Here is a 9,918-nt window from a genome sequence, read left to right on the forward strand (position 1 = left end):
TCTGCATAAAAAATGGCTAAAGTTAACAATAATGTTCACAATAATGTACAAAACTTTAGAGTTCCAGAATGACTGCCAACAAAGATTCAAGATAAAATTTGATGTCCTCTTTTTTGTCAAATTCAGAGGTAGAATCTCCTATTTGATGTTTTTCTTGTGAGGTTTCAGTAATTTTTGTCAGATACAACTTTGCAAAAGTTATGGATCCTGTATCATGTTTCATGATCGTGTGTTTGTCCAAATATCAACCTAAGATGGTGTCTCCTGCCTCTTTGTGTGGGGAGAGCAAATTCTGTTGATCATTGAAACATTATGTAATCACCTTATTAATTTAATGTGTTTTCCCTTTAAATCTATGAACTTGCAAACGAATCGAAAGTTGTTGCTCTCGTAATCGCACGTTGTTTTAAACCCATTTTTTTGGATTGCCACACTTTGACTCAGATTCAAGATTGATGTTGTGATCATTTCTTCCCTTGCCGATTTTTAAAGCTCCTTTTGTAGCAATGAGATGTCTTATGCTTTGATAGATTTTTTCTCTAAAATATTCGAAATTTCTAAACTTATTCTTCAAGCATTAACCGGGAACCTTTTTCCCTCAAAAAAGAATGAAATAATTAAGAGCATTAACACTGCTAGTGTCTCCTATCTAAACCTTTCTTAAAAATTAACACAAATCTAAAAACGTTTCAATGCAGCTTCAAAAATTTCTATGAAGCAAGGGAACTCTGCCCCAAAAAAGATCAAAATACAATGTTTGCACTATAAGACACAATAATTTTGAGTTTGAATAAAGCTCTGAACGAGATTTGATGTCCTCATTTGCTTCCAATTAGGAGTTATCATCTCCCAGTTCAGCTAATTCTTCGGTGTTTCAGTAAATTCGACAGGTAAAATTTTCCAAAATTAATGGATCCTGGATCATGTTCGTGTGTTCGTCCGAACGAAAATTTGGAATGCTGTTTTCCTGCCTCTTTATAAGGGGAGTGCACATAATGTGTATAGTTAAAACTTTTTGTTATCACCTAGCTCTCGTTACTAAATTACATAATGAGTGTTTCCCTTGATTTTTTGAACTTGCAAACGAACCGTATTTGGTGCTTTTGTACTCGAGCGTCCTCTTAATCGATTTTTGGATTGGCAGACCTTTTTTCGTTTTTCAGATTGAACGTTAAAGTTGTTATAATTTCTTCCCTCATCGAGATTTTTAAATCTTCTATTGTAACAATGAATGGTCTGATGTTTTGATATTTTTTTTCTAAAATATTCCAAATTTCTTAAATTTTCCTGATCCTTCAACCATTAACCTGCAAATTTATTCCCTCGAAAATAAAAAAGAAGAGATTGAGAGTACTGCTGACACAAAACTAATAATATATCCAAGAAACGTGGCAAAACATCACGCCATTTGACGGTAAACATGCTGAGACATCTTAAGATATGATAATAGTTCAAATTCTTCAGAAGACCGCAGCTCAGATTAACACCAAATTCCTTCTAATCCTTTGAGTCCTGCAGATCAGAAATGAATTATCCTAATTTTTGAACATTCTTTCTCAAAAAATCAAGGTCAATAGCTTGAAACAAAGGAAGATTAAGTCCAAAAGAATTCAAAATTGAAGTCTAATCTTCCATAGCGAAAAAATTTTTCCATTTTCGTTTGCCAACAAATTCTGAAGATAGAAGCACGAAAAATGCGCGAAAATTGCAGCAAATAAATTGTGAAAATTTCAACCGCACTCTCGACTCAGTATAAGCCAGAGCTGCTACAGGTACTTCCAAGTATTTCCTATTCAGTACAGTTCTGAAAATGTGGTTTTGAACTGTATTTCAATTTATAGCAGCGTGTAAAGTTTTCTATTTTATGTCCTCCTTCTGACCCGACTGAATTCAAGGAAGATCGGGATCGTATCTTCGCTGATCGTCAACTGACCTCTAACAGGGTCATCGTTTGGCTGACTTAAATTTCTCTTTGCAGTGTAAATTAAACGTAGTATAGACTTTACAGAGTAAAATACAGGGAGATTATCGCGATAGTGCGTTTTTTGATCATCTCAGCATAGAGTCAGCCCAAAACTCAGAAGTTGAAGTTTTCGAATACAGTTTTTGTAAATAAGTTTAAACTCCCCGGTTAAATTTTGAAAAAAAGTAATAATTATTTTTGCATGTATTTGTGTTGTCCCCCTCCCCTTCACCCCATTTTTTTGTTATGAAACATACTTAATATTTTTTAGTAGAGGAAGAACTGTATTGGCTCGCATCAAAAGAAAAAAAGGCAATTTGCGGCTGCGTATTGGCTCCTTGAAGCTCAACATCAATAACTTGTCCCCCTCGTTTACCCCGCTGATTATCGTAAAGGTCCATTTAATTGTCGTATGACCTTCCGTGTAAACTGCTGCTCTATTTTAATCCGACCTTAAAATTATTATTCCTTTTACTTGTTATTCTGTATTCATTATTCTCCATCCTTGGAATTGATTTATTTTCTTGCAATTACTCTGTTTCATGCTTTGTGTTTTAGTATCATTCTTTTTGTTAATTCAACTATTTTTGCATGTTTTTATATTTCGCGAGACATAGGTAAGCATGTCACGTTATTAACCTGCATGAGGTATATGCCGATCCAGGAAGGTATGAAGCCAATCCGCTTTGAAGATGATCGGGTCGGCGAGAGGGCAACTCATAATTAATTTCACGAGCAGTTATAAATTATTGTCGCATTTTTCAGAGCAAATAATATACTCAGTGTGGCAAGTTATTGAGATATCAAAACAGAAGGCGGCATTTAGTTGCCGGCATTCATAAAACATAAAGCTCGCGTTTAGGCACATTAAAGGAAAAATCGGCAAATAATTGCTGCAAATTATAAAAAACTACTCCAAGCTGTTCTGCCAATTGAAACACCTTTATTCAAAAATGACTAGATTGTCTTATTTAAAATTTCCCTCCTAATTCATTGAAATTAATAACCGCTGACACAAAACTAATGATACATCAAGGAAACATGGCAAAACATCACGCCATTTGTCGGTAAACATGTTGAGACAACTCAAGATATGATAAAAACTCAAACTCTCCAGAAGACCGCAGCTCAGATGAACACCAAAATCCTTCTAATCCTTTGAACCCTGCAGATCAAAAACAGATTATCCTAGTTTTTGAACATTCTTTTTTTTAAATTCAAGGTCAATAGCTGCAAACAAAGGAACATTAGGTCAGAAAGATTTCAAATTTGAAGCCTATTTTTCCATTGCCACAAATTTTTCCATTCTCCGTTGTCAAAAAATTGTGAAGACAGAAGCACGAAATATGCGCGAAAATTGCAGCAAAATTATTGTGCAAAATTCAACTGGACTCTTGACTCAGTATAAGCCAAAGCAGCAACAGGTCCTTCAAAGTATTTCCTAATTAGTACAGTGCTGAAAATGTGGTTTTGAACTGTATTTGAGTTTATAGAAGCGCGTAACGTTTTCTATTTTATGTCCTCCTTCTGACCCGACTGAATTCATGGAAGATCGGGATCGTACCTTCGCTGATCGTCAACTGACCTCTAACAGGGTCATCGTTTGGCTGACTTAAATTTCTCTTTGCAGTGTAAATAAACGTAGTATAGACTTTACAGAGTAAAATGCAAGGAGATTATCGCGATAGTGCGTTTTTTTATCATCTTAGCATAAAGTCAGCCCGAAACTCAGAAGTTGAAGTTTTCGAATACAGGGTATTCTTGCTGAGCATGATACATGAAATTAGAATAAAATAGCAGAAACAGCACTGGTTCAAATCATAGAGGTTACTGCTGCTGCTGCTGCTAGTGGTGGTGGTGGGGGGACAGATTCTTGAATTATTTTCCTTCCGTCTTTCCGAATTATTGCTTTTTATAAATAAGTTTTTGTTCCCGGGTTGTTTCGAAAAAAAATAATAAGTATTTTTGCATGAATTTTTGTTACCCCCTCTCCTTTACACTATTTTTTGTTATCAAACAAACTTAATACTTTTTAGTCGAGGAAGAACTGTATTGGCTCCCATCAAAGGAAAAGGGGCAATTTATTGGAATTGATTTTTTATTCTTGCAAGGTGGCAAGTCCATGGAATTGATTTATTTTCTAGCAATTACTCTGTTTCATGTTTTGTGTTCTTGCATCATTTTTTTTGATAATTGAACTGTTTTTGCATGATTCTAAGTTTCGCGAGACTTAGGTGAGCATGCCACGTTATTAACCTGCATAAGGTATATGCCGATCCAGGAAGGTATGAAGCCAATCAGCTTTGAAGATGATCGGGTCGGCGAGAGGGCAACTCATATTTAATTTCAGGAGCAGTTATTAATTTTTGCCGCATTGTTCAGAGCGAATAATATACTCAGTATGCAAAGTAATTGAGACATCAAAAGAGAAGGCGGTACATTTAGCTGCCGGCATTTATAAAACATAAAGCGCGCGTTTATGCACATTAAAGGAAAAGGCGGCAATTAATTGCTGCAAATTATACAAAACTACTCCAAGCTGCTCTGTCATTTGAAACAACCTTATTCAAAAATGGCGGTTATTAGTGACTAAAAGTACTCATGAAATATTATCTTGCTCAGATTTGTTTTTGTCTTGATCAGCATATGAATAAGAGTAAAAACCAATTCTTGGAAGTTAAATTTTCATTTCTGTTTTTCAATGAGTATGTAGTTCGGGCATATTCACTCATTTCTAGAATTATTACATCAAATAGACATCTCGAGCATCCCAAAATTAAATTAAAACTATTCAATATCGATATTTGCAACATCACAAACATCAGCAACTTGTTGCTGATTGAATACCTGAATTGAATACCTGAAAAAATTGAATTTTTTCTTTGTCAAATTGAATACCTGAAAAAAGTTTTGGTCAGGTGAACTGTAGGCTTGGTAGCGCAAAAGTAGGTAAGTATGGAAAAGGTAAGACCGTGGGAAAGACTTTAGCTCGAGTTAAAAACAGTAAGTTGTACCTTGTATTTATAATGAACTTTGAAACGATACCCTCGGCAGCTAAACGTTAAACTGTTTTCATAAGTCGAGTTCTAGAAAACTGTATAATTACATTTATTGTTTTGACGGTCTTCTTGGGTGACGTAGACACACTGTGCAGCTGTCAAGACATGGATGTCAGATATTAGAGAACCACCACAGTTCTTTTCCACTCTCCTCGTTGCTGCTTCCACTAATTCCACTGTAACGAAGAAGTTAGTTCGTGGTTTTGTAAGGTTTCGCCCATTAAATATACGCTTGGAAATTTTTGAACTTCTCAGAGATGCCTTATTTCCCATTGTAGCACTGAGAGTTGAAGACACAACCAAGAAGACAAAGGCCAGATTTTTCATTTTTGGCAAAATTCTGCAACCAGAAAAACATAAAATTGATAAATTTCAAGAACATCTTTTTAATTTATTTTTTATGTCATAGCTAACTTATAATTGTAGTTTGTGATAAACTTTTGGATTGATTTTTTAATGTTCAAATAAAGAGGAGCTTTCACTTTCCCAGGTCTTCACAATTTAGAACTCAAGTTTAAGAAATCGACTGTTCTTGAGACTTTTCGTTTCGGGATCAAAATGACGACATCAATCCAGCGTGCGAAAATAGTATTAAAATTATCTTAAACCCTGAACCAAAGTCATGCACGCTGATTACCCTTACAACGACGGCTGACAAAATTTCGTTAATCTATTTGAGTGCCTTGACCAGGTGATATCTAGTGTAGGCAATATATTACCTCTCGAGTAAAAAATGATAGGGTAAATTTCTCGATAATAGCCCTATTGAACTACTCCGGGTGGAGTAAGTTTCAAAATACAGAAATTTTGTGGCTACATTTGACAGAGTAACTACAGAGAACACCCCAGTGTTTAACTCTGGATTTGCTCTGGGCAGAATTGTTACAGTTGTACTCTGAACGCTGTTATCCCGAGTCTACAGATGTTTGCAGAGCAGATTGTTTGTTTTAAATCATTTCCCCTGTATAAGAGGCGTTCACTGTTGCGTCAAAAATTTTTGAAAAAATATTGTAATACAAAAGCAAAAACTTGTAGGTGTTAACCGTCACATTATCTTTAGTTGAATTCGAATTTTGAGACAACGTCCAAAGATGCTTTTTCATAGGTTTGGGTATCAATCGTTGACTTTCATTACTCAATTAGTCGGTTTGGTGTCTTTAATTATAGAAAAATCAAGTTTTTGAAGTTGCTGTTTCTTTAAGGTATTAAAAAATTGAAACTGGTTACTTCTCCCTTCATTAACGTAGTTTTGCCCAAGTGCTAATATTGTTTTTCCTTTCCAAATGATATTCTACTAAAATGCTGATGACAACTCCTAATTCAAGAGCCTTACTAGAGTAGGCCAGTTTTGGCACTACTCTCTAAAAAGAAGTCCTAGAGCAATAAGCCTGCTCTGGTGCTAGACTGTCATGAATAAGATCCAGAGTATGTCTGCTTTTAGCTCTCTTTCTCAAGAAAAGTCCCAGAGTACTGCTGCTGTGGAAGCACCTGCACTCATAACAATAATAGCTCAATCGCCTTTCTCTGCTTCTAATCTGCCAGGTTAAAGAAGTGATCTGATCAGACTATAATCGAGCTCTGAGTAGTTCTCGGGGTTTACTATTCTCCAGCTCTGAGTTACCGTGGAGTTAAAGTTCAGGATTTTCAGTTCTTTAAAAAAATCAACAATACAAATAACATCGCATTAATTATGTTGGACATATGATGAGACTTGATTTTGAGAAAACAATTTCGCCCAAGAAATTGAATCTGTGCAAGTGGTTTGTCACACAAAAATTAGAAATAACTTCATAAGATATTGCACCAATCAAAACTATTCATTAGTTTTTGCTGCTCATTTACAAAAAATACGAAGTAGAGATATACAATAACGCAAAACACGCTCGAAAACTCTGTCTAGCTTAAAAAAAACATGCTTAAATACTGAAGATCAATAGGAACTTACAGTAAAACGTACTATATACTTTGTACACAGTTGGAAGAATTTCTTTTTATAAGTTCTCTGAACAGAAAGAAAGAGTATATCTCGTTTGAACTAGGAGTTCCTTGAAATTAGGACATGATTCATTTTCATCTAAGACAAAGTTTTTCACGATATTATTTTCATTGTTCCATATCAACCTATTGACTCCTCGTTTTCAGTTGTTGCCTATTTGAGCCCAATGTGTCCAAAAATATTTTTATTTCTCTGCACCACATTTTGAGAAAAAAATTAGCGCTTCTGCGCTTCTCGTGGAACCAACAGGTTAAAATAAGGGAAAACGCTTAAAAGGGATCATTGCAAACCATTGGTCAAGTCCACTAAAAATGCACAAAAACTTCTAAAAAAGGAAAACACATTTTTTTCGGGGATTGCTTTTCTTTATTTTTGCAGAGAGATGACTTCGAGAATAAAAGACAAAAGGTACAAACACTAACCAAATTTTGAAGCGGTTGGTTTATTGAAAGTTAAACTATCCTTCATGTGCTTTACCAAGAATATATTTAGTAGCTTTATTCAATGAAATAGATTCCAGATAGAAACCATCATCATAGGCAGCGGTTTTGCCTCCTTTTCATTACTGAAAAGGAACATGCTCGGACTCTGGCTACCCAGACTGAAATCACTTCCGATCAATCGAGAGTGCAACTGGGCAATCTGCGCTCGAAATTAAATGATCTGAACAAATTCTCTAGTGCTTCCGGGGTCGATCGGAGTCTGATCTAACAAAAGATTCTTCTTTTTCAATGTTAACCGATGCATTCTGAGAATCTGAGAATCATACACGGTTTTTATTTCCGGACTTAAAAAAATTCTGCGTTTCTGGCAACTCCTTAGCACATGAACAGTACTGAGCCTCCAGAGTAGATCAGAGATGGAATAGTATTCCTCCAGAGTACGAGATTAGTCATTTGTGGTTTAGGCTTGGCAGAGTTTTTTTTCTTGAGTAGATCTTCTCTGGAGATAGTCATCACAGAATGTGTATACACAAAATTTCTCTTGTCAGAGTTGACCGCAAAGAGTAGATCTAATCTGAAATTGATCTTGACAGAGTTCACTGCAGAGTAGATACTCATTAAAGCTAATGATTCACAATAACCCCACTAGAATTCCTGATTACCTTTTTAAAAACCAAATTTGTGTTTTCCTCTTTTTCCTCTTAGGAAAAAAATTCAGTTGCGTTTCTCAGTTACGGGGAATTCTCAATTGAAATTCTCAGTTACGGGAAATTCTCAATTACGGGGAAATTCTCAATTACGGAAATTCTCAACTACGGGGAGCTGTACAAAACCAAAACTATAATAAACGCGCCAGTCAGGTGATGATCTCAAAACACAAGTTAGCAGAAACTTAGAGTTGAAGGAAAATGAAAACATATGAAACATTCCAATGAGATAATAATAAAGCTAGAACAAAATTTATTTCTTTTCCGTCAAGACCAGGTTTTTTGTGATGAGTAAACACAGTGTTTGCCTAATCTCCGACAGCTCTTTCAAGGGTAGACTCAGATTAAGGCGTCCCCGAGCCAGCTCTGCCAAGCGTTGTCCCAGAGGAACCCTACTCCGAGTCAGCTCTGTCAAGAGTTGTCCCAGAAGAGGCCTGCTCTGAACCCGCTTGGTAAGGAGTTTTCCCAAAGGAAGCCTGCTGTGAGCCCTCTCTGTCAAGAACTGTCCCAGAAGAGGCCTGCTCTAAACCCGCTTGGTAAGGAGTTTTCACAAAGGAAGCCTGCTCTGAGCCTTCTCTGTCAAGGGTTGTCCCAGAGTAGGCCTGCTCTGAGTCTGCTCTGACACGAGCTATTCCAGGATAGGCTTGTTCTGAGCCAACTCTTCCAAGAGCTGTCCAGAGTAGGCTTGCTCTGAGCCAGCTCAGTCAGGGATAGTCCAGAATAGGTGTAGTCTGCGATCTCTACTGTCAAGGATAGCCACAAAGCTATTATTGGGTGGAGCCACTCTGTCGTGCGCAAAAATGACCTGATCGAACTCTGATCGAGCTCTGAGTGGGTCCATGAATTTACTATGTTCCAGTTGTGATCTGCGCTGGAGGTAAGGAACGGGGCTCGAAAGCTTTTTTCAAGCACCCGTTTTGCAGTAGGGATATCAGCACTTTACGTGGTACAGGGAAATTTCTTATTCTTCCTTAATTGTCCTCTGGTAATTACAAACAGCTTCATCAGTAAAATTTGTCTGTTCTTGCGATCCAAGACTCAGATATACTTATGGTGATAGGTTTTGTTTGAGTTTAGCGGTCTTACAACTTTTAGTGACAACCCGGACCTTGGTCGCAGTGAGTTTCATTACTGTACCATTGATTTTCAATTTTAACCAGTACTGAACCAGGCAAATAGAAGTATAAAACCATTTGTCAGTCTACCCAGACTACATTAAGAAACATACCACTCTGTTCCTCTTCTTCGCAGCCTAATTTACATTCTGGTCAAATCTGCACAGAATGTTTCACCATCAGACTGTGCAGAAAAAGAACTCACAGACTGCACATAGCAAATTTTGAAAATTTCGAATAATTGGTCTCATGCATAAAATTTTTAAGATGGCGATACCCTGAACAGCCATTCTAGCTCTAACCAAGCCATATATTGGTGCGTTCATATATCTAAACCATATAATGGTGCATCGGTGGAAGTCGGCGGAGGTCGGTGGAGGTCGGTAGCGGAGGTCGGCGGAGGTTGGTAGCGGAGGTCGGCGGAGGTTGGTAGCGGAGGTCGGCGGAGGTCGGTAGCGGAGGTCGGCGGTGTAAAAAGGTCTCTATGTGCTCTCGTAATACCAAAAAACATTTGCCGGTAGCGGAGGTCGGTGGAGGTCGGTAGCGGAGGTCGGTGGAGGTCGGTAGCGGAGGTCGGTGGAGGTCGGTAGCGGAGGTCGGTGAAGGTCAGTAGCGAAGGTCGGAGGCGGAGGTCG

This window comes from Convolutriloba macropyga, chromosome 4 (assembly GCF_964194025.1).
Source record: "Convolutriloba macropyga chromosome 4, txConMacr16.3, whole genome shotgun sequence".
In the NCBI taxonomy this organism is placed as follows: Eukaryota; Metazoa; Xenacoelomorpha; order Acoela; family Convolutidae; genus Convolutriloba; species Convolutriloba macropyga.